This window comes from Panthera leo, chromosome B3, assembly GCF_018350215.1.
Source record: "Panthera leo isolate Ple1 chromosome B3, P.leo_Ple1_pat1.1, whole genome shotgun sequence".
Lineage (NCBI taxonomy): Eukaryota > Metazoa > Chordata > Mammalia > Carnivora > Felidae > Panthera > Panthera leo.
The window spans coordinates 45,623,582-45,649,096 of record NC_056684.1 but is presented as its reverse complement, the minus strand read 5'-3'; the positions used below and the strand labels follow the sequence as shown (position 1 = coordinate 45,649,096).

The following is a 25,515-nucleotide window of genomic DNA, read 5'->3' as shown; positions in this document are numbered from 1 at the left end:
AACAAAATTACAATGCACAGACCTTTTGGCCCAGAAATTCTACTCATAGGTAATAATGTATTCTTGTAGGTAATAACATACTTATAGGAAATAACATATGTACTGAGTTATTTACTGCATTATTTACAATAGCAAAATTGATGGAAATAAAGATTCATCAATGGTATGGTTATATAGCAGAATGTTCTGTACATATTAATAAGAATGATGGATCAATACACATACTGCTGTGGAAATATCTATAGAATCTATCTTAAAAATCAAATGGAACTAGACATCAGAAGATAGTTTGAATGGTAAGCTTTCATTTGTAAAGGAAAAATAATATGTATAATTATGCATATAAACATATAGACAGATCTGGAAGGCTACAAAAGAAACGGTTAATGGTTGCTTCATTGAGGTGTAATGTTTTAGTCTCTTTGGGCTGCTATAAGAAAACCACCATAGACTGAGTGGCTAATAAAGAACAGAAATACTTATCTCATAGTTTTGTAGGCTCAGAAGTCCAAGATGAAGGGGCCAACAGATTCAGTGTTTGGCGAGGACAGAAAGGACGAAGAGAACTCTCTAGAGCCTCTTTTACAAGACCACTAATCTTATTTGTGAGGACTATGAATACATATGAATTGTGGGGGTTGGGGTGGGTGGGAGGGGGGACACAAACATCCAATCTACAGCAAATCTACATGCCATTTAAAATATACAATTAAATGATTTTTAGTAAATTGACAAGTTGTGCAACCATCCTCACAATCCAGTTTTAGAACATTTCTTTTACACCAGAATAATCCCTCATGCCTGTTTGCAATCACCCTTGTTCTGACATCCAGCCCTAGGCAACCACTAATATACTTTACATTTCTAGAGATTTGCCTTTCCTAGACATTTCATGTAAATGAATTATACAACATGTGTATGCATCTAGCTTCTTTGACGTTTATCCATTTTGTAGCTTGTATCAGTTGTTCTTTATATTGCTGACAATGTTCCATCATACAGATATAAACATTATGGTCTCTCCACACTAGTTGATAGACATTTGGATTGTTTCCACTTTGAACTATTATGAACAATGCTGCTATGAACATTTATGTATAAGTCTTTGTGTGGACTTGTTTTCATTTTCTTGGATAGACATCTAGGAGTGGAATTGCTGGGCTTTGTTGTAAATTTGTTTAATTTCTAAGAAACTGCCATAGTAGCTGTAGCATTTATATATTCATCAGCAACATATAAAGATTGTTTTTCTTCATATCTTTTCCAACACTTGTTATTGTCTCTTTTATTATAGCCATACCAGTGGGTATGAAAGGGTATTTTGTTGAAGTTTTAATTTGCATTTCCCTCATGACTAATATGTTGAGCGTCTTTCCATATGCTTGTTCCAGCCATTCGTATATCTTCTTTTGTAAGATATCTACTCAAATCTTTGCTCACATACAGTTGGGTTGTTTGCAGATTTCTCTCTTTCTCTCTCTCTCTCTCTTTGAGAGAACAAACAGGAGAAAGGCAGAGGGAGAGAAAAGAGAGAGAATCTTAAGCAGGCTCCATACTCAGCACGGAGCCTGAAGTGGGGTTTAATTCACAGCCCTGGGATCATGACCTGAGCTGAAATCAAGACTCAGATGCTCAAAGAACTAAGTCAATCAGGAGCCCCTGAGGGTTTCTTTTAAATTTCTATTACATTATTTCTATTTATTTTATATTTATATTCATATTTATATTTATAATTAAATTTGTATTAAATTTCTATTATATTATTAAATTTAAATTTCTATATATGCAATTTCTAATTATGTATCCATCTATTCTTGTTTATTTCTGTTTTATAATTTCTTATTTTTCATAAATAAATGTTACTTCTTCATTGATCTCTTTGAGGATATTCAATGTAATTATGTTGTCTTTAGTTTTTTATTATGGAAAATTTCAAACATAGACAAAAGTAAAGAAAAAAGTATAGTGAACATTCATGAATTCATCACACAACTTAATATGTCTCTCATTTCTTTTATAGGGTTGATTCTCTAAAAAACTTTATCTTTGATTACTCAAGACATAGCTATTGAAACCCTTCTCACATATAACAGTTTTCCACACGTACATGGTAATGTTAGAATAGTAGCCCTTCTTTATGTCATGCAATAACTGATCTCTTTGTGACTAGTAGCAGTGTGTTCTAAAATCCATGGTCTTGGGGCACCTGGGTGGCTCAGTTGGTTGAGCATCTGACTTCGGCTCAGGTCATGATCTCACAGTTTGTGGGTTCGAGCCCTGCATGAGGCTCTGTGCTGACTGCTTGCTCAGAGCCTGGAGCCTGCTTCAGATTCTGTGTCTCCTTCTGTCTCTGCCCCTCCCCAGCTCATGCTTTGTCTCACTCTGATTCTCAAAAATAAATGAATGTAAAAAGAAAAAAATTTTTTTAAATCCATGGTCTTTGTCTTACCTAGCTTTTGGATTTCAGATAAGCTATACATACCAACAGGGCAGGAGGGGATGATATGCAGGAGATTTTTCCTATAGAAGAACTCTCTTGCAAAGCTCTTGTCTTGACTTGGTGAGAGAGCACATGGCCCTAAACCTCCCAGAAGGTTTTTGTAGTAAGAGATTATGAGATAGTTTATTACCAGACTCACACTTTGATTTCTATACCAGCCTCCCTCTCGTATGTTTACTTTTAGTTAAGCTGTTCACCTCCTTTCTTTTTTTATTAAGTTTGTTTGTGTGTTTATTTGTTTAAGTAGTCTCTACACCCAGCATGGGGCTGGAACTCACAACCCCAAAATTAAGAGTTGCATACTAGGAATACGTGGGTGGCTCAGTCGGTTGGGTGTCCGACTTTGGCTCAGGTCATGATATTGTGGTTTGTGAGTTTGAGCCCTGCATCAGGCTCTGTGCTGACACCTCAGAGCCTGGAGCCTGCTTAGAATTCTGTGTCTGCCTCTTTCTCTGCCCCTCCCTTGCTCACGCTCTGTCTCTCAAAAATAAATAAACATTAAAAAAAATGTTGCGTGCTCTACCAACTGAGCCAGCCAGGAACCCCAAGCTCACTCTTTCTTTTCTTTTCTTTTCTTTTCTTTTCTTTTCTTTCTTTCTTTCTTTCTTTCTTTCTTTCTTTCTTTCTTTCTTTCTTTTTTTTTAATGTTTATTTATTGTTGAGAGAGAGACAGACAGACAGCGTGAGCAGGGAAGGGGTAGAGAGAGAGGGAGACACAAATCCGAAGCAGACTTCAGGCTCTGAGCTGTCAGCACAGAGGCCGATGCAGGGCCCTAGCTCACTATCCATGAGATCATGACCTGAGCCTCAGGCAATCAACCGACTGAGCCACCCAGGTGCCCCGCTCACCTTCTTTCGTAAAGAATTGTGGATCTCACTGTGGTATAGACCACCTCAGCTCTCTTTCCTTCATGAAACTCACTATGATACTTATATAGGGATGTTGTTAAGAATGTTTACGGGGCGCCTGGGTGGCTCAGTCGGTTAGCGGCCGACTTCGGCTCAGGTCATGATCTCACAGTCCGTGAGTTCGAGCCCCGCGTCGGGCTCTGTGCTGACAGCTCGGAGCCTGGAGCCTGTTTCCGATTCTGTGTCTCCCTCTCTCTGACCCTCCCCTGTTCATGCTCTGTCTCTCCCTGTCTCAAAAATAAATAAAACGTTAAAAAAAAAATTAAAAAAAAAAAAAGAATGTTTACTGTCACACGGTGTCCCTTCAATGGTAATATTTTTTTCAGATCTCAATGTAAGGAAAATTTCTGCTGCTTCTGACATATATTACCTTACTGATGTTCATGAATCTTGCAGCTGATTACATTCACTTATTGGCTTTGACCAAAAGGAATCTAAAGCTAAATTTGTGGCTCACATCTAAAAATTGTCCAGGATTCTATGGTATGTATTTCTTGTGTCATCTCATAATTACTTCAGGCTGCATTTTGCTATCCTCCCTTATTTTTAATTGTCTTTCTAAAGTGTTGATCTGTCTACGTTTCTACCCTTATATTACTGTGCTCATGTAAGCTATCACAAGTACCATTAGAGAATAGGTTTGAGAGTATTGGCACACATAAGTAAATAAAAGATGGGTTCTCTATTCTGTTCCATTATCTATGTGTCTGTTTTTAAAAAGATTTTTAAAAGTATATTTATTTATTTTGAGAGAGAGAGAGAGAGAGAGAGAGAGAAAGAGGCAGAGAGAGAGAGGGAGAGAGGATCCCATGAACCATGAGATCATGACCTGAGCCGAAATCAAGAGTTGGATGCTTAACCAAATAAGCCACCCATCTTCCTCATGATTTTCTTAATAACATTTTCTTTCCTCTAGCTTACTTTATTATAAGAATACAGCATATAATACATATACACATTACGTGTTAATTGATTATATTATCAGTAAGACTTTCGGTCAATAGTAGGCTACTAGTAGCTAAGTTTTTGGGGAGTCAAAAGTTATACATGGATTTTAGACTGCTTGGGGGTTTGGTGTTCTTAAACCCTATGTTGTTCAAGGGGTGATGTAATAGAGTTTGAAATCAAGGAACACAATGCCTCCAACTTTGTTCTTCTTTCTCAAGATTGCTTTGGCTATTCCAGATCTTTTGTGACTCCATACAAATTTTAGGATTGTTTGTTCTATTTATGTGAAAAATGCCGTGAGAATTTTGATCAGGATTGCATTGCATCTGTAGATTGCTTTGGATAATATGGACATTTTAACAATACTAGTTCTTCCAATCCATGAGCATAAAATATCTTTCCACTTATTTGTGTCTTCCTCAATTTTTTCCCTTAATTTCTTGTAGTTTTCAGTATACAAATCTTTCAACTCCTTGGTTAAATTTATTCCTAGGTATATTATTCTTTTTGATGAAACTGTAAATGGGATTGTTTTCTTAATTTATTTTTTGATAGCTTGTCATTAGTGTATAGAAATGCAACAGTGGGGCCCTGGGTGGCTCAGTCAGTTGAGCGTCCGACTTTGCCTCAGGCCATGATCTTGCTGTCCGTGAGTTCGAGCCCCACATCTGTTTCAGATTCTGTGTCTCCCTCTCTCTGTGCCCCTCCCCCTGCTCTGTCTCTCTCTCTCTCCCTCTCTCTCTCTCTGTCAATAATAAACACTAAAAAAATGTTTAAAAAGGAAAAGAAATGCAACAGACTTTTATGTATTGATTTTGTATCCTGCAACATTACTAAATTCATTTATCAGTTCTGACAGTTTTCTGATAGAGTCTTTAGGGTTTTCTATATACAGTATTTATTATGTCATCTGCAAATAGTGACAGTTTTACTTCTTCCTTACCAATTCAGATGCTTTTTACTTATTTTTCTTGCCTAATTACTGTGGCTAGGACTTCCAGTACTATGTTGAACAAGAGTGGTGAAAGTGGGCATCCTTGTGTTATTCCTGATCTGAGAGGAAAAGCTTCCAGCTTTTCAGCTGAGTATGATGATAGGTGTGGGCTTGTTGTTTATGGCCTTTATTATGTTGAAATACATTCCTTCCATTCCCACTTTGTAGGGAGTTCTTTATCATAAGTGTTGTTGAATTTTACCAAATGCCTTTTCTGCATCTATTCAGATAATCATATAATTTTTGTCCTTCTTTTTGTTAATGTGGTATATCACATTGACAGATTTACAGATGTTGAACCATCCTTGCATTGCTATAATAAATCCCACTTGATCAAGGTGTACTAACCTTTTAATGAATTGTTGAATTTGATTTGCTGATATTTAATTGAATGTTGTTGCTTCTATGTTCACCAAAGATATTGGCCTATATTTTCTTTTCTTGTGGTGTCCTTGTCTGGTTTTGGTATCAGGGTGATACTGGCCTCATAAAATGAATTTGGAAGAGTTCCTTCCTCTTCTACTTTTGAAAGAGTTGGAGAAGAATTGGTATTACTTTTTCTTTGAAATTTGGTAGACTTCACCTGTGAAGCTGTCTGGTCCTGGATTTTGTTTGTTGAAAGGTTTTTGTTTTATTGATTCTATATACTTGCTAGTAATTGGTAAGTTCATATTTCTTATTTTATGATTCAGTTTGGGTCAGTGGATGTTTCTAGGAATTTACCCATTTCTTCTAAGTTGTCTGTTTTTCCCCCATTTCGTTGATTTCTGCTCTTAGTTTTCTTCTGTATGAAATATTAAAAGTTAATTTTGTTTTCCAAAGTAGAGTTTATATCATGTATAAACATAACAACATAGTACATAGACATAAGAGGTCTCAGATGATTTCTGTAAGTAGAATTTCAAGCACAATGTCCTGAACACATTTAAAGAAGAAGAAGCACCCCCCCCCAACACACACACACACACACACACACACACACACACACGACAAAGAAGCACACAAAGAGACAAGGGACCATGAGTTAAAATCAGCAGCAAAACCAAACAGAAGAAAACAATTCACAGGGACTCCAGAAATTTTAATTATCAGGCACAGAATTTGGAAAACAACTATGATTATTGAAAAAAATCAAGCTTGAAAATTTTAGTAAGGAGTTTTAAACTATAAAAAAGTGACATAGCAGATGTGGAAGGAAATAAAAATTCCAGAAATGAAAATGAAATACAAAAATTTTTAAAATGGTTTAGTGTATTAGTCACAATCTAAGAGAGAATTAGGTGACTAGAATAAATTACAGAATAAACTATCAAGAATGAAGCTGGGAGCAGTTAGAAAATAAATAAAACAATATAAAAGACAAGCAACATATCACATGCAGTGAGAGAATCTAACGTATTTAATTGGAATCCCAGAAGAAAAGGAGAAGAAATGGATCTGATGCAATCCTTTGAAGACATGATTGCTGATAATCCACTAATTTAAGATGCCTTACAGAGCCCAAGCAGAATATATAAAAATAAATCCTCACTTAAGCATGTAACAATGAAACTTTAATAAAGCAAGACAAAGAGGAAAATGTTGAAATAGCCAGAAAAAAAGATGAATTAGCTTTGAAGAAGCTGAAGTTAAACTCACCACTGATATCTCAATGACAAGAGCTTCAAAAGACAGTGAAATGTTATCTTCACGGTACTGTGAGAAAATTATCATGCTAGAAATACTTCAGTAATGAAAGCAAAATTAATAAATTTCCAAGGAAAATAAAAGATTTGCCCATAGAAAATAAGCATTAAAGAATGTTCTAGAAGTTGTTTGTCATGCAGAAGGAAATCTTGCATGAAAGATCAGGTGCAGAAAGCAATGGAGACCAAAGGAAATGATAATTGTGATGATGAGTCTAAATCACATTGTGAAAATAAGCGGTGTGAAAAAATAATGTCTGTGGCATTTAAATGATACAGTTGTAATACATGACAAAAAATAGCATAAGTGATGTGTGTGCATGTGTCTGGGGGTGTATGTGGTAAATGTTGTTCAACCATTTATGGATTCTTCCCAGGCGAGTATAAAGGTAACAATAATTTCTAAGGTAACCACTAAGGGAATGAAACAGAGTGTAACCACACTAAGTTGCCACTTTCTACTCACTAGGATGGCTATAATCAAAAAGACTGGTTAACAAGTGTTGGCAAGGATATGGAGAAACAAAAACTCTCATATATTGCTGAATGTACAATTCAGCAGCCACCCACTATGGAAAAGTTTGATGGCGTTTCAAAGAGCTAATCTTATAATTACCATATGACCCAACAATTCCACTTTTGGATATACCCAAAAGAATCGAAAACGGGGACTCAAAAAGCTATTTGTACATGAATGTTTATAACAGCGTTATCCACGGTAGCTAAAAGGTGAAAACAATCTGAGTATCCATCAAGAGATGAATGAATAAATGATTTTGGAATTTTATAACTCATCTTCAGTTCTGGGTATTTATTTTCTTTTGTAATTTCTTTTCTCCATATTCTTTGTTCTCCCTTCCTAGAACTCGTATTAGATATTTTACTTCTAGGATTGGGTCTCTAGAATTCTTACCTTGTCTCTCATGTTTCTTTTCCTTGCCTTTATCCTTCAACTTTTCTATTGAATTTTAGTTTCAGAAACCATCATTTTAATCTCCAAGCATTCTTTCTTGCTTTTTTGTAACATCCCTTTCCTTTTATAAGGATGCAATATCATTTTTAATTTCTGAAGATAGTAGAGGTTTCAAATATTTTCCCACTGATTTGTTATATTATGCCTACTCTCTATAGTCATTTTTTTTAATGTTCATCTTAGTCTCTTTTATGTTACAGTTTTTCCCTCAAATATCTGGCATATCTTGGTTTGTCAATAAATATTTTTAAATGATGTAGTATAGCAAAACTAATCAAAGTCTGTGCAAAAAGGTGATGCCTACTGCTATGCAGGTATGGGCAGGTATGGCCTACAAGTATTTAGTATAGGTTGTTATACCAGCTGCTCTAGTTCTCCTCAACTAGTTCAATCTCTTTCTTTTCAGGATTGCCATCCTTGTTTTTTAACTTCAAAGCCTAGATGCCATATATTTTTTTACATGGTTAACAGAGGCGTAGAGACTTTTGACCATGCTATATGTACACTTAAAATTAATCTCTTTCTTTTATTTTGAAGTAATCTGTACATCCAACGTCGGTCTTTAACTCACAACCCCAACATCAAGAGTCACATGCTCTACCAACTGAGCCAGCCAGGCATCCTTCATATCTCTCTCTCTCTCTCTCCCTCTCTCTCTCTCTCTCTCTCTCTCTCTCTCTCTCTTTCATTTCTCCATTTGTCTCTCATCCTCCCTTGTTTTGGGCCCATATATCTAGCCTCTGGTGTATTCTGTAAGAATATCAGCTCCCTCATTGGTGTAGCCCTTTTAGTAGTGTTTTGTGGTATAGATTTTTCCACTCTGCTATACCAGTTACTAGTTCTCTATCTGATTTCTATCTTCCAGATGTTTGGGAGGAATAACTCACTTGCTAACAATCTGCTCCCATTTTCTTTTTTTTTTGGGGGGGGGTGTACTTTTTTTTAACATTTTGTGTGTGTGTGTGTGTGTGTGTGTGTGTGTGTGTGTGTGTGTGTGTAGGAGAGGGGAAGAGAGAGGGAGCCAGAGGATCTGAAGCAGACTCTGCACTGTGAGTGCGGAGCCCAATGTGGATCCAGACACACAAACCATGAGATCATGACCTGAGTGGAAATCAAGAGTCATCAGCCCAACTGACTGAGCCACCCAGGTGCCTGGGTTTGTATGTTTTTTGATTCCTTTATAATTTCTCAGGATGATGTTGGGGATAGTAGACACATATGGCCAGTCTATTATCTTTTACTGCGAGAGAACATTTAGTTGAATGATTTTTTAAGGAAGATTTTCTGTTTGAAGATCATCTTTTTAAAAATGTTCACTTATTTTTCAGAGTGTGAGAGTGAGACCAAGAGAGCACAAGCAGGGGAGGGGCTGAGAGAAAGAGAGAGAGAGAGAGAGAGAGAAGAGGAGAGAGAATCCCAAGCAGGCTCTATGCTGTCAGCGCAGTGCTCCATGCTGGGCTAGATCTCACAAACTGTGAGATCATGACCAGAGCTGAAATCAAGAGTCAGATGCTTAACTGATTGACCTACCCAGGCACCCCTGTTTGAAGATCATCTTAAATGTACATCTTTGAGAAAAAAATGCTAGAACTTTAGATGGTCTGAAAAACAATGTTGACATGTTTAAGTAGTTTTTATTCAGCAGGTGGCACTCTTTCCTAGTTTAACTCAATCCTAAAAGACTGAAGGTTTCAGAGTAGAATGATTTCATTTATCCTTATAATCCAAATAAATGAGATTTCAGAGTTTGCTCTTCGTCAACTTTGACCCGTTCATATTTTCAAAACTTAAAAACTTTGAGCAAATTTCAAAATAAGATATTAAACTAAAATCTCTAAATAATCTTTCCAATGTTCTGAAACAGTAGTGTAACAATGACTTGTGCTTTATAAAATGTGAAAATAGTTAAAATCTTACCAGAAGCACTGAATACTAAAGTCATTCAGATTCAAGGTGTAAAATACTTTTAAAATCTCTTTTCATGACATGGGCAGTTTCATTTATTTCTCTTCTTTTTTCTTCTATATACTTCTGAATAGTCCCCCATTATATGTTATATATTTCAAATGTACTGTATTATCTAAAAACTAAAAAAGCACAGTCTCTGTTTGTAATCCTATAACCCACAATTATATTCAAGGTACATGTTAGACAATTAAAGAATTGCAGTATGGTTTGGGGAAGCATTTGATGTTTGGAGAAAACTTTATGTGATCTGTGAGTAGCAAGCAAGTAAATAAAAACATTTTTACTTCTTGTTCTGAATTTGCAAATAATTTGCCAGTGTGTAAATCATACTTGAAATTGTAACATTTGCAGGGTTTGTATAAATCTTACAAGCAAACTGTGAAAGGTTAGAGCTCTGACATTGGAGATTGTGTAACCTAACTTAATGATCAGAAACTTGTGAATTTTTTAATGCTAACAGGAGTGAGTCCTTCAAAAATTATGGATTTTATTTTTTTAAGTTTATTTATTTATTTTGAAATAGAGAGAGAGAGAGAGAGAGAGAGCGCATGCAGGAGGGTCAGAGAGAGAGGGAGAAAAAATCTTAAGTAGGCTCCGCACCATCAGCCCAGAGCCAGGTGCAGGGCTCAAACTCACAGCCTGAGATGAAATCAAGAGTCAGATGCTCGAACCACTGAGCCACCCAGGCACCTCCAGAAATTATGGATTTTAAAAACAGCATTGCAAAAACATTGCAAAAAGTGTTAAATTAATGTGAAACTTCAGTGGTAAACTTATGACCATTTGACAAAGAGTATATAAATACTAGGGATTAGCAGACGAAACTAGTTCTGAGAACAGTTGGCAATCAATTCAGACACCTCAGTTGTGTTTCTAGGCCTATATGACCATGGTGGGTGGTGCCTTTCTCTTTCATTTTCCTATAGTTTTATTTGAAAATATACTTTCACAGAACCAGATGGCCTCAAACTTCTGGCCAGAATTAGGCCAGATATCCAGAACTATTTCAGGATACTTGAAATTTCTACAAAATTTCAGGCATTCTATGCCTCCCTCTTAGTCCATAATTTGTTGCCTCACTTTTTCAGAAACTGAGCCACATGGGTAGTATTAGTGCTTCGTAATTCAAATGTGTCTTGAAGGTTGCATTCCAAAAGCAGTCAGAGAAACTTTAAAAATTACAAATAGTTACCAAAATTGTACTCTTTTGAGGTTATCCTTCCACCAAATAACTCCTCAAATTTTCTTTTTTTTTTTAACTTTTTAAAATATTTATTTTGAGAGAGAGAGAGAGAGCACACACACGCGTGCACGAGTGGGGGAGGGGCAGAGAGAGAGGGAGACACAGAATTCAAAGCAAGCTCCAGGCTCCTAGCTGTCAGCAGAGAGCTGATGTGGGGCTCGAAATCACAAACTGTGAGATCATGACCTGAGCTGAAGCCGGACGCTTAACTGACTGAGCCACTCAGGCACCCCAACTCCTCAACTTTTTAGTCTATATTTCAAAATAGTTTCATTAGATTAAAAAATGACTTTAAAGTAGGTTAGTAATAGGAAAGAAGTTCTGTGTCTAAAGATTTTCTCTTTGTTTCTCTGTTTTACTTCCTCTGTATGTGTAATAAAGATTTATAATCTTTAAACAGTCTGTGTTTTATAATCTAAAATCAAAATTTATATACAAAGTTTTAAATCATTTGTTTTTATTTGAGAGAGAGAGTGCACACACAAGGGGCGGGGGGAGAAAGGCAGAGGGGGAGAGAGAGAGAGAGAGAGAGAGAGAGAGAGAGAGAGAGAGAGAGAGAAAGAGAGAGACAGAGAGAGAATCCCAGGAAGTTTCCATGCTCATCACAGAGCCTGTTGCAGGGCTTCATCCTGAGCCTGTGGGATCGTGTCCTGAGCTGAAAATCAGGAGTCGGACACCAAACTGGCTGAGCCACCTAGGCAGCCCTATATATAAAGTTTTAATGAGGTCCTGTACTGCCTCAACTAAATCAGCAGTGTTGTAAAATCTGTAACATTTTCTTTTCTGTTTCAAGTTTCAGTGATATCCTTGTACATTAATTGGAAAGTAAAATGTTGTGAATCGCTAAATATTCTGACTAGTGCATCTCTTAGGTCCTTTTAATTCTTCCCAAACCTTTTCATCTGAGGAAATATATTTATTGAAATAATTATATTCAGCAAGTTCCCAAGGTCTCCCTAACTCATTACATTTAATCTCCAAACATCATTTTCTTCCAAAGAGCTCTCAAAGCTGACCACATACTCAGTTACTCTCATTTGCAGACTTTCTGTAATTGTGAAGTATGCGATGGTTGGTGGGCATACCAGTCTTTCCCTCTGACTTTGGTAATTTGTAGAAATTGTTCCTTTTTCCCATTTATTGCAAGTGACCCATTAATTCAGCTCAGTATTTTTGTGTTTAAAGCAAGCTTCTCAAACTCCTGCCTACTAGATAGTTAGATACTGCTGGCCCATATATGCAGGCTAATTTGGTAAATTTTATTTTGCTGCAGTTTCACGCAAGCGGAATTTGGTTTGGACTATATGCTGGGTAGCTGTGATCTTTACGCAGGAGAGTAAAATTAATTTTTGGAAGGCTTCAAGTGATTTGATTAAGATTAAGGATTTCTAGCTTCTTAGTGGCAAAAATAGAGACGAGAACCGCATCTCCTTATTCTGTAAATTCAGTAAATATTTAATGAGCAGTATTTTTCTACTGAAAGGACATGATTTGTTTTATTCTTAGTTTTTTTTTTGGGGGGGGGTGGGAAGACAGGTATATATAAATATACTTCTAATAGAAGTATATGCAAAGGTTGAAGAGAGTGCAAAAGCAGGAGTGATTATTAGCTCTGTTGTAAGAACAAGGGAGCAAGGAAAGGGAATGTTTCATGGAGGAGGGCTTTGAGGAATGGATAAGAGTTTGCTAAGCAGATAAAGCAGGGATGAAGGATATGGAGGAAAGAGGGAGGATATTTTAAGACAGAAGGAATAGTAGGTGCCAAGGCAGGGAGATACTGGAACACTATATTTTTTTCTGGAGAACTACAAGTAGTTTGAGAAGTTCACCAAAGTCTAAGCTGGGGCAGGCAATAGAATGGTGGGAATGGGTGGTGTGAAATGGCTCTGGGGAATCTGGATTTTGAAGAGCTTGATTTGACAAGCCAAGGACTTGTGACTTTATTGTGTAGGTGATGGAAGGTCCTTGAAGGATTTTAAGCAACTTAGTGTCTCAATCAGTTTCTACCATACTCTGAGAGTGGTTGAAGGTTGCACTGGGAGTGGTGGGATAATTGTGGTGGGAGCAGAAGCACAGAAATCAGGAAACTGTATATTATTCAGGTGAGGGATCTCTCCCAATTCTATAATCTATAATCTACCATTATTCCCCTAAATACAACTTCCCTGGCACCTGACCTCTCAGTCATACCCCTCTCCCCCTATCTGTTATGGGCTTCCTGCCTTTGATTTGTTGTCTACCTACCGTCTGCCCTGCCATGATGTTAATGACTATTCTGATTTTTTATCTCTGTCTCCTAATTACTCTCCACCCAGCCATTTCCAAAACTGCTGCCTTAGTAGATGACCTTACTTAGAGTTTCACAGAGACATCAAGGTCATTCAATGAGCAAGCCCTGGACTTGTCCCCTGAAGTTAACAAATTTAGTTCATTTGTGCAATCCTTTCCTCCCTCTCCTCACTTGTTTCAATGAAAGGAATATCCCTTCTATCCAAGGCTAATTCTTCTATCTGAGCTTTAAATCCCATTTCCTCTGTCTCCTTTGAGCATCCCTATATTTCCATTATCTTTCATTTCTCTTTTTCTGCTACTCTCCTCCCCTGAGCATACTGATAGGATTCAAGCCTTCCCTTTCTTGACTCCATATCCTGCTAAATATAGGTCTATCTTTCTTTTTCCAGTTTACCATTTTCATTAAAAAGTACTGGTCCTTGTCTATGTACAATGTTCAGTGCATTCTAAGCCAGGACTTATCAACTGGATCATTATGGCATTTTGGGCCAGATAATTCTTTGTTTTAGAGGCTGTCCTGTGCATTATAGGATGGTTAGCAATGTCCCTGACCTGTAGACATTAGATATCACCAGCATCTTCCCCGTTGTGACAACAAAAAATATCTTTGGACATTGTCAATCCCTGGGGGTCACAGTCAACCCTGTTGAGAACCTCTGTTCTAAAATGTATGACAGTTACTGAGATTACTCTTGTTTACAGATCTCCTTATTGCCAAACTAATGGACATTTCATATCTTTGATCACCCACTTCATCATTGAAACTCTTTTTCTCACTTGGCCTGCCACCTATTTGTTTGGGTTTTTCTTTCTTTGCTTTTGTTCTGGCCCATCCTTATTTTTCTGGGACTTCCACTTTCATTCTTCCACTCTTAAAATACCACCTTTCCCCAGATATCTGTCTCTTTTCACTGATATTCTGGGTGACCTCATCAAAATTACTGCTTCAGCGATCACAAGTTAATTCCTATCAAAACTCTGTCTTCAGCCCAGACTTTTCCTGAGCTCCAAACCCACATATCCAACAGCTTACTGGAATCTACGCTTTGGCTAAATATTAGACACCTCAAACTCTACTTGCCCAATAAAGAAGTAATTATTTCCTTTCAACCTCCTTTCTCATCCCACCCCAATCAAAATTTCCATACCCCAAAGTTGGGTTTTGCCATTCTTTTTCCTGAATGGCATTTCCACCCAACCGCTTACTGTAAATTTGGAAGCTTCTGAGATTCTCCTTCTCCTTCACTCCAGTTGTTTACTCTTCTTGTATCTGTCTCTTCCTTCTCATTCTCATTTCCACCACCCTCGTCACTTTTTGCTTGCCAGTTCAACTGGTCTTCGCCTCTCTATTTTGTCCCTTTCCAATCCAGCCCCTACTCTGAATATATAATGATATCTCTGATAGTCAATCTGATTATTACTCCTCCGGTTGATTTCCTTTAATGGCTTACCATAGTTTTAAGTATAAAATAGTTCAAATTCCTCATGCTAGCAAAAACAACCTTACTTAATCTGTTTCTATCTACTTTTCTTCCCTTATCTCTCAATAGTTTCTCTGCACAACACATTCAGTAGATCCTATTAGAGAATTTGCTTCTTGCTGTTTCTGTACCTTAGTGTACTGATCTTTTCTGCCTGGAATGTTCTATTTGCTTCATTTGATTGTCTTCATTTATGTCGCAAAGTTTAGTTTACACATCACTTCCTCTTGGTTTGACTATGGTGTTCCATCTTTGTGTTCTCAGAGCACTACTACACCACCCTGTTCCTTCCATGTTATAGTGTAACCTATATTATATACCTATATGTATACCTACATTTATTTATTTTTATTTATTTTGAACATGATGTGTTAGGGATACCTGTGGGACATTAAAGTGGAAATTACATATCCAGTAAAATAGCCATACGGGTCTAGATCAGTCCACACTGTCCAACAGAAGTATAATGTGAGCTACAGATTAAATTTTATAGTAGTTATATTTAAAAAGTAAAAGAAACAGGTGAAATGAACTTTAATGGTATATTTTATTTAGCCCCAGGATTTCTCAACTGTACTATTGACATTTTTGGCCAGAAAATTCTTTGTTGTGGAGGGTTGTCCTGTGTATTGTAAGACGTTTAGCAGCATCCCTGGCCTCTTGTTAGTAGAGGTCAGTAGCCATCCTTCCCCCAAGTTGTGAACACCAAAAATGTCTCCAGATATTGCTAAATATCCCGGGGGGGGGGGGGGAGGGGACGACAAAATCATCCCTGCTTGAGAAACACTGATTTACCCCAATCTAACCAAGATATTATTTCAACATGTGATGAATATTAAAATTATTGAGATTTTTACAATTTTTTATATTGTATCTTTGAATTGGATGTGTATTTTTCACTTAATGTGCTTCTCAATTCATACTCACCACATTTCAAGTGCTCAATAGCTACATGTGGCCAGTGTCTACTTCCTTGAAGAGCACAGGTCAAGAGCTTGAAAAAAAGGTTAGGTCTGGAAATATCGTTCTGGAAGTACATGATTTTGAGAAGTCATGAGTCAATAACAATTGAAACCATGGCAGTAGATAAGATAGTCCAGGTAGAATTTTATGTTTAGAGCAAGAAAATAGGAGGACTGAGGAAAATTCCTACTCCAATGCTCTTCCAGTTTTCCCACAAAACCTGTGATCTTTTCTTTTCTTTTTTTCTTTTTAAAAATATTTATTTTTGAGAGACGGAGAGAGCATGAGTAGAGGGGCAGAGAGAGAGAGAGAGAGAGAGGATCTGAAGTGGGTTCTTTGCACAGAGAGTCCGATGTGGGGCTGGAACCCAGGGACCTTGAGATCATGACCTGATCTGAAGTCGGGTACTTAACTGACTGAGTCACCCAGGTGCCACTATTATTATTATTTTAATATATTTCCTTCACACAACAGTATGGAGAACACAAGTGAACAAAAGAAAACATATTGAGAAAGGTTGATAACAAAGGGAGGGAATTAATGTTTATTGAACACTTAATTGGTAAATAATGTTCACAACATTATATGAACTGTCTTATTTAATCTCACAAGAACCCTTTGAGGTAAATAATGTTCTTTTTGTAAAGAAACAATTTTATTTTATTTTATTTTATTTTTTGCTTAAGATGCCCTTTTATTTTCTTTTTAAATTGAAGTGTAACTAACGTTTTCTTTCTTTTCTTTTCTTTTTTTGGAAAGATTTATAAAGGTATAATGAATCCGAATGCTGTTAATTGGCATCATCAGGATTTGAAAGGAAGTCTGTCTGACTGATTCTAAAGCCTATATTCTCCTTCCGTACATCCTCCTAATGCACGTAATGAAGCAATTGCTATCTACTGATTTTCATAAAATAATTAAGAAGGCGTAGGTGATTGTACAGTCAGTTCCCAGGATATGTTACCACTTTTGATGTGATTCTGGAAGCAAATTCACCCTAAGATCGGGGTGCTATGATCTTTATATCATTAGCGAGTATGATTTGGGTATCATTTTTTGTGTGTGACAGTAAACCGTGTTTTCGTTTAAATGTACTGTAAATGTAGTCAATAATTCTGTGGTTAATTGTACTTTTCAGTTACGAAAAAATTAGCCAATAGATAGTATTTTGCTTAAATGTAGAATACAATCACCAAGGAAAATAAAATAACGAGCTTCATGAAATCGTTAGGCTTCGCTAACAGACTTCGTAAAGCAAGTACAAAGGGGGAGGGCTGAGGAAGAGGGGGCGGGACATTGAGAAACATGAATCTGAGCAAGCGCAGAAACAGATATTAATGGAGGCGTGAAGACTACTGCTCCCTCACTTTCCGAACTGTCGTAAAGACCCGGAGTGTCGTGCTCGCTCGGTAGAGGAGGGATTGGTTAGGCGGCGGCAGCGGCGGCGGCAGGAGAACAGCAGCAGTGGCGGCGACGGTGGCGAGGTGTTCGGTCTGCGCAGCACAGAAACGCCCGCAGCTTCAGGGAAGGAGTTCTTGTGGGATCAAATCAGGCGTTCTGAACCCAGGCCGGGTGAACTGGGCCGAACCAGGCGCTGCCGCTCGTACGGTTTGGTGGCGGTGACAGACGCAGCTCTTGACTATAGGGGCCTATTAGGCCGAGATCTGAAAGCCCAGATCACTGGCTCTCGACGCATCCTCTTCCCCTCTTCCATCTGCTGTCTTCCTTCCTGGGCCAGTGATTCCCGGACTCTGGGAAAAGGGTAGCTAATGATTAAGGTGAGGGGGCTAGGGGGGAGGGGATCGATTGGAGGCCGCGCGTGCGCGCAACGGGGGAGGGGCCGGCCTGGAGGGGAGAAAGAGGAAGGGCTGCGGCCGCGGAAGGCTGGGGTCGGGGACCGGCCGGTTACTGCTGGCTGCATAGTGACTTAGGGTCTGGGTCTTCGCAAGAGAATTAATTGTGTTTGAGCAAAGCATTCGTCTACAGACACACCCACACCCCACAGTAAGGGAGTGTGGGTGAGGGGATTTCTTTTCCTCTTTGGACTCTCCCTAGAGTCTAGGAAGGGGACTGAGGACTGAGGCGTGGGAGTGCGATTTGACAATGGAGTGATGAAGGTAACCCGCACCGGGGGTGTTGGAGGGCGCTAAGTCAGCCCTGACGGTTAGGGAGTTGCCGTCTTATGTGATCAAGGAAACGTCCGCGGAACAGCAGAAATACAGACGCGTCAGATTTTTGTGTAGAGTTGGTTTGCTCATTAGAAAAGAAACTGTATATTTTATTATTGTCCTTAGGTAATTTGTCAGAGGCAGTGGCAAGGCTGTAGTGGAAATATCTGTTCTGTACTGTAGAAATAGAGGTTTGGCACCATAGCTTTTAAATAGGCTATAATAGATCTTTACAGATACTTCTTAACGCAAGTCCCAAGTTTTAGTGCTTAAAAATACCAGGAAGTATATAGGGTATTCATTTAATTTGTTCATGTTCGTACTGTGAGGTGACTCCATTGTATTGTGTGCTTTCCTGTTTCTTGATTTATGTGCAGTATGAATTTAGAACTCTCTGGAGTGGTCAGTTGCCAGCTGACATAGACTTCATTTTATAGTTGTTTTAGCTTTTGAACCCGACTTAATACAAACTTTATTTTACTTGGTATTTTTATGTTTAATTTTCTTGTATTAGGGACCTCTTCAGTCGAAAAGAACAGCCTGGGGAAAATATAAGCTGAGGTCCCATTTGCTTTCCCATTTGTGTGTGTGTGTGTGTGTGTGTGTGTGTGTGTGTGTGTGTGTTTGCTTTCAAACGTTAGAATGTGATTTCGATATTACGTGGAAGTTCTGTAATACTATTTTTACTCAGCTTTATTATGGTGAAGATCTACATTTTGATGGTTTGTTACTATATGTTTTTTAGTAAATATTTTCATGTCAATATAAACTGTTGCTTTTCATACTAAACAGTAGTCTTTGGTTGTGTTGTGAGATAAAACGGGATGAGAAAGAGGCCCTCTTACTCTGAAAACAATCCTTAATTTTTTTTAAAGCCTTGAATTATTTTACTTTTGTCCATTTCTTCTCATTAACCTTGGACACATGACATTTTTCCCCTGCTCATTTGTTTGCCATCTAAGATTCAGAGTAGTATTCTAAAAGCTGGTGACGATGTTTGTGAATTCGTCTGAACAATATTTTAAGAAAAACTGGGAAGAGTGGAGACTCTCTCCTTGTTCACAGGGATGGTGGATCTTATATATGTGGCTCTTTACTTATTTTTTAAGTAATTGCTACACCCAGTGTGGGGCTCGAACTTAGAACACCCAGGTAAAGAGTCCCATGCTCCACCAACTGAGCCAGGCAGGTGCCCCGTTATTTTCATTTTAAAATTTAAAGTGGGATTAAAAATTCTTGAGTCATGCCAATTAAATTTTTTAGACATTTTATTATTTTGCCAAAGAGGGGTTTCTGTAACATGCTTTATTTACTTAGAGCATAGTTATATGTGTCTTCTTTTAACTTTTCCCTCTGTGAGCTAGGACTTCAATAGGAAGAAAAAAAGTGACAACATTAAAAATGATAGTAATTAAAGTATGTTCGTAACTTGACATTAGCATTCTATGGGTGACATTATCTTATGAAAGAGTATAAGGTTGGAGATAGGAGATCTGGATTTTAGATCTAGCTTTGCTTGCTATTTATTAGATAGGTGACTTTATTGATAACCATCCTTGGCTTCTGATCTCTTTCAATTGTTAAATGAGAAGTGTGGGATGGCTTTCTAGGTTTCTCTAGGTCCCAATTTAATGATTCATATTTTTAGTTAGGTGTTTTTGGTACTTATTGGTGTATTCATTATGATTCAATTCCTAGAAAGAAGTGCTGTACTGAGAGTTAAATTCCTTCATGTGTATATTAGGTGAGGAAAAAAAACAACAAACCCAGGAGGCAGCCATGTTTGTTGTTCTAGATAATACTTCTCTCCCGTTGTAGATATTATATATGATTTAATAGCTCTCATATGATACTAAGAGATGAAATTTGTTCTATTTCTGGTAATGCTCTTTAAATCGTCCTGAATAATTTTTCTTTCAGAAACCTGTAATCGTTCAGTTAAAGTCCAGAATTGCGTTTGAATGCCTTAACACCTCTGTTCTTTCTTTCCTGATCCCACCGATTCTTGGTAACAGCTGACCCAGGTTTCTACAGGTATTCAATGCATATCATTACATGTGGAGTGAGCTACAAATGTTTAAAAACAAATACTAAATTGAGCTTACATTTTAAATAAGGGTACTGAGTTATTACTTAGTTACTCAGTATGTATTTATTGAATGTCTCATGTTCTCAGTATTGTTTTTGGTCTCCAGTGAGGAAGGCACTTTGCCTTCAGGGAGTTGTCATTCTACTGTGGGAAACATAATAAACAGAATAGTTTGAGGTAGTGGTGAGTGCCATGAAGAAAATAAGACCATGTAATGAAGAATGAGTGGAAGTGGAGCTGTACTGTGGATTGAGTGGTTAGGGAGGGCCTAACTTCTTTTTAGAGGTGATGAGTTGTGATCATTTATTAAAAAGAATCAGCCATACTGATAATTTTGAGGAATCTTGCAGATAAAGGGAACAGCAAAGGCATTGGATTGTGTTTGATTCTGGAGAATCTACAAGTGTAAGTTGTTTGGTTTGTGTGTTAGGCTTTTCCATAATTGCTGACAGACGATGTTAAAAATATTTTATGTGTAGCAACCAAATGTAATGTGTTGACCTTGTTTAAATCCTCACTCAAATCAATTGTAGGAAGTCATTTTTGGAACACTTTGGGGGAAATATGAATGTGAATGGATATCATATATCAAGGATATTAGATATTAAGGAATTATGTTAATTTTGTTAGGGATGATAATGACATTATGTAAACATCCATTGATGATTCTTGCCTCTGTTGATCTTTACTTTGATGGTTGCAGAATGCTTGTTTCAAACTCTACCATGTCTAATCAATAGGCTGTTGTATGGAAGAAGCACTCTTTTATCTATTATCAATATGAACCTACCTACTTCGTGTTTTATTCAATGGATTATAAATCCATTATTGCCTTTACTTATTTTGATACTCAAATTATCCCACATTTGTCCAGTGAGAGCCTCTCCACCCTGGCTCCTGTGTTTTTGACATACATAATTTTTTATGAATACTGTATTTCCTTTCTCTTTGGCACAACAAGAAGTTCAAGCTCATCTTATATCTTTCCTGTCTCAGTCTTGGAATCTCTAAGGAGCCCTGGTTCCTTTTAGTGGGGAGTCCAATTTGCTTTTGAGTTTTCTGTTTAATTTTTTTTTTAACATTTATTTATTTTTGAGAGAGAGAGAGAGAGAGAGAAAAACAGAGCATGAGTGGGGGAGGGGCAGAGAGAGAGGGAGACACAGAATCCAAAGCAGGCTCCAGGCTCTGAGCTGTTAGCCTAGAGCCTGATGCAGGGCTCGAACTCACAGACCACAAGATCATGACCTGAGCTGAAGTCGGACACTCAACCCATCGAGCCACCCAGGCACCCTTGAGTTTTCTGTTTATATATAGAAATAATCTCTTATTTCCTGGATCAGGACATCCTCTGAGAAACCTAAACTTAGATGTTGATAGTGGGTTTATATTTCTATGAAGATTTTATTTATGAAGTAAATAAATGTAGTAATTTATTATATTTGCCATAAAACACTGTATTATTTTTCTGTTTTTTAAAATAAATAAGTTCTGATTTGATCTTAATTATGATCAAATGAAATAGAAAAAAATAAAATATTATTTTACTTTGTGTTACATTTCATATGTTGAGGGTTTAATCACTTAACTGTTAAAAATGACAAGGTGTAGGGGTGCCTGGGTGGCTCAGTTGGTTGGGCGTCTGACTTCGGCTCAGGTTATGATCTTGCAGTTCGTGGGTTCCAGCCCTGTGTCGGGCTCTGTGCTGACAGCTTCCTCGGGCCTGCTTCGGATTCTGTGTCTCCCTCTCTCTGCCTCCTCCCTGCTCATCCTCTCTCTTGAAGAATAAATAAGCGTTAAGAAAAAAAATTAAAAATGGCAAGGTGTGCATACTTCATTGTTTTTAACTAAGTCATCAGACATTCTAGTGTGAAGGAAATTGTTGCTTTTTAACTAGCCTTTTATTTTATTTATTTATTTATTATTATTATTTTTAATGTTTGTTTATTTTTGACAGAGAGAGAGACAGAGCATGAGCCGGGGAGGGGCAGAGAGAGAGGGAGACACAGAATCCGAAGCAGGCACCAGACTCTGAACTGTTAGCACAGAGCCCAACACGGGGCTCGAACTCCTAGACCACGAGATCATGACCGAAGTCAGACGCTGAACCGACTGAGCCACCCAGGCGCCCTTAACTAACTTTTTAAATGAGATTTTTAATTATAATATAGAATAATGTTTCAAATATGAGTGGAAATACATGGACATTTTTCTGGAAAGTTATTGTTACAAGGTATGTCTCACAGCCATTTTCTCACCTGTATGTGGGTATTTGCTTTATTTATTTATTTATTTTTTAACCCTGATTTGTAAGTATTTTTCCAGACAGTATTTTGGGCTTTTTTGTTTTTTAAAACAAGCTCTGGCCAGTTTTATTTAAGGGAAATTTTGTGTGATTTGCTGTTCACCAGTCTGTTCTGGCATGCTTCTAATGATACCAGAATCACCTGGGTCAATGATAGCCGGTGTGCATACTTTGTAGTATTTCCCACATGCTGTGCCCAGTTCAGTGTTATTGCCACTCTAGTGATAGACACCAGTTTTGGCCAAGCATGGTGTAATAATCTATTTCAGATTTCCTCAAGGCTGGGCAGTTGTTGGCGAGGATCATCAGTTTTGCTTTGCCATGTCTGATCATGTTCAGCTGCTTGTACCCCAGTACATACTTCCACTTTTCGTAAGAAGTTGGAGACTAGAGGTAATTGACTCCAGCGACTTTTTTTGTCTTCTTTGCAGCCACCATCTTCCTGCCTTAGGTGAGGGATGGCCCCAAGCAGGAGCAGCCACCAAGATACCAGACAATATTTTGAATGGTTTTTAACTAGTTAATTTTTGAGGCAATTAATATATGTACATGGTTTAAAAATTTTTTTAATGTTTGTTTATTTTTGAGAGAGAGAGTCAGAGTGTGAGTGGGGGAGGGGCAGAGAGAGGAAGACACAGAATCCAAAGCAGGCGCCAGGCTCTGAGCTGTCAGCACAGCGGGTTCAAATCCACAAACTGTGAGATCATTACCCGAGCTGAAGTCGAACTCCTAAGAGGTTTTTTTTTTTTTTTTTCTGGTATTACTATCATATTTCTTATAGTATGCTTATATATCTGCTTAGTTACTTTTGATGTCAGTGATTTTGTTGTCTTTTAAAAAATATATTTAAGTTTTAAAGATAAAAGCAGTACACAGGGTACCAAATTCATAAGATACGAAGGGTATACACAGAAAGATAAATTTTCTTGCCATCCCTCTTCTTTTCCCTGAAGATCTATCTCCTCTTACTATTTTATATGTATACAGCACAGCAGTATGGCGTCTTGTGGGGAGCTCTGCAAGTGTTTCAGCAAATTGGCTGGGTTGAATGAAACTATTTGATAATAGTAAGTTCTTCTTCACTACTTACCTATGTTGGCATTTGCAGTGATAGTACAAACAGTGATGGGCAAAACTGCTGGCCCTGCAGTGCATATTCAGACCGTGGCTAAAACTGTACTAATAGTCATCATATTTTTCATTACTACACATTTACAAAGCCAGTTTCATTTAAGAATGAAAACCATGAAAAAAACAAAAATAAAACCAGTTTCTTTTAACAAAGTTCTTTATAAAGCAGTAAAACCTGTTTTATTAATCTTGTCCCTTGAGTACATGTCTTTTTAATATTTTTTTTCTTTTTAATGTTTCATGTGATAAAATGAGAATGTTGTAAGGCACTTTTGCTTCATCCCAAATTATGCTTGTCTTGAAGAAAAGTACTTGTGTGATTGAGTTGCAGGATGAACTAGCAAACTTAGTTGCTTTTTTTTAATGGAACTGTATTTTTACTTGAAAGAATGAAAACTGTAGTTACTTAAACTTGGGTATTTGTGTATGTTTTCTCAAAAATAAATGAAGTGAGGGAAAACAACTGACAGAAATTATTGCCAAGATAAAATTAAGGCTTTCAAGCAAAAATTAGAATTTTGGAATGCATATCTGCCACTATGAGTTTGGCAGCTTCTTAGGACCTTTTTGATGAAATTGATGGTGATATTAACAAAATGTGTATAAAATGACTATTGCATAATGAAATGTGTCAGTGTTTGCAAGATATGCATAACTTTGTGGACCAACTTTTCTAATGACCTGTGCATGATATTACAAAGTCATGTATGTGTGAAAGATCTATTTAAGTGCAAGATAAATCAATAGATATTTTATGAAATGATAAGAAGTTTCATTGATAAGTTATCAGATTCAACATTGCAAGTAACCTTTACAAAATTATACTTACTAAGTTTTGTTTTGGGTTAATATCAAAGAATAGTATATACACTTATCTGACAAAGTTATTAAAGATACTCTTTTTTTTTTTTTTTTAAGTTTATTTATTTTGAAAGAGTGCGAGCAGGGTGGTGGGAGGCAGAGAGAGAGGCAGAGAGAGAGAGAGAATCCTAAGCAAGCTCTGTGCTGCTAGCTGTGGAGCCTGATGTGGGGCTCAAACCCACCAATTTCTAGATCATGACCTGAACCAAAATCAAGAGTCGGATGGTTAACCTACTGAGCCACCCAGGTGCCCCAAGATATTCTTCTCTTTTAAGTACATATTTGTGTGAAGCTGGGTTTCTTTTTTTTTTTTTAATGTTTATATTTATTTTTGAGAGAGAGAGAGAGAGAGAGGAGGGTGAGTGGGGGAGGGGCAGAGCGAGGGAGACACAGAATCCAAAGCAGTCTTCAGGCTCTGAGCTGTCAGCACAGAGCCCAACGCGGGGCTCAAACTCATGGACCATGAGATCATGACCTGAGCTGAAGTCAGACGCTCAGCCGACTGAGCCACCCAGGCGCCCAAAAGCTGGATTTCTTATTAGATAGGATACAGAAGCAGATTTAAGAATCCAAGTTTCTTCTATTAAGTCAGACATTAAAGAGATTAGCACAAATGTGTAATAGTACTACTCTTTAACTTTTTTGAAAAGATAAAATGTTACTTAATATTAGCATGTAATAGACTTACTATTGCTGTTTTTAAAAACTAAATTTTTAAGCATTGATTTTATTTTCTAATATTGTATTAAATATAACCTAGAATTTAAACTTTTGGGAGATTCTCAATTATTTTTAAGAGTCTAAAGGGGTTCTCAAGTCAGAACGTTTGAGCCTTGCTGTGCCAGTTATCTTTTGACTTCTTATGGAAAAGAAATCCACACTTCTTTCTTCACCCTTTCTTTTGATATAGTTGTGTCACAACTTTAGGTTATTTTAAGTAATAACTCAACACGTATTTATTGAATACCAACTCTGTGTTCTAAGCTTTGGGGCACATAATAATGGTGA

At 37.4% G+C, this 25,515-nt stretch overlaps 1 protein-coding gene and 1 pseudogene across 8 annotated transcripts in view; one reads left to right on the top strand and one right to left on the bottom strand.

The window, feature by feature from the left end:
- RNF111 (ring finger protein 111) overlaps positions 1 to 25,515 on the top strand; it is a 126,928-nt gene that overhangs the window by 13,192 nt on the left and 88,221 nt on the right. For 6 of the 8 annotated variants that reach the window (XM_042941892.1, XM_042941888.1, XM_042941891.1 and 3 more), the window contains exon 1: positions 17,413 to 17,734. The exons of 1 other annotated variant lie outside the window; for it this stretch is intronic. The gene's annotated coding sequence lies outside the window, so the exon portion shown is untranslated. Of the gene's footprint in view, positions 1 to 17,412; positions 17,735 to 17,817; positions 18,074 to 25,515 lie in introns of those variants that run through there. One more of the 8 variants, XM_042941886.1, reaches the window with a different exon arrangement.
- Positions 22,310 to 22,953, bottom strand: LOC122221978 (annotated as a pseudogene).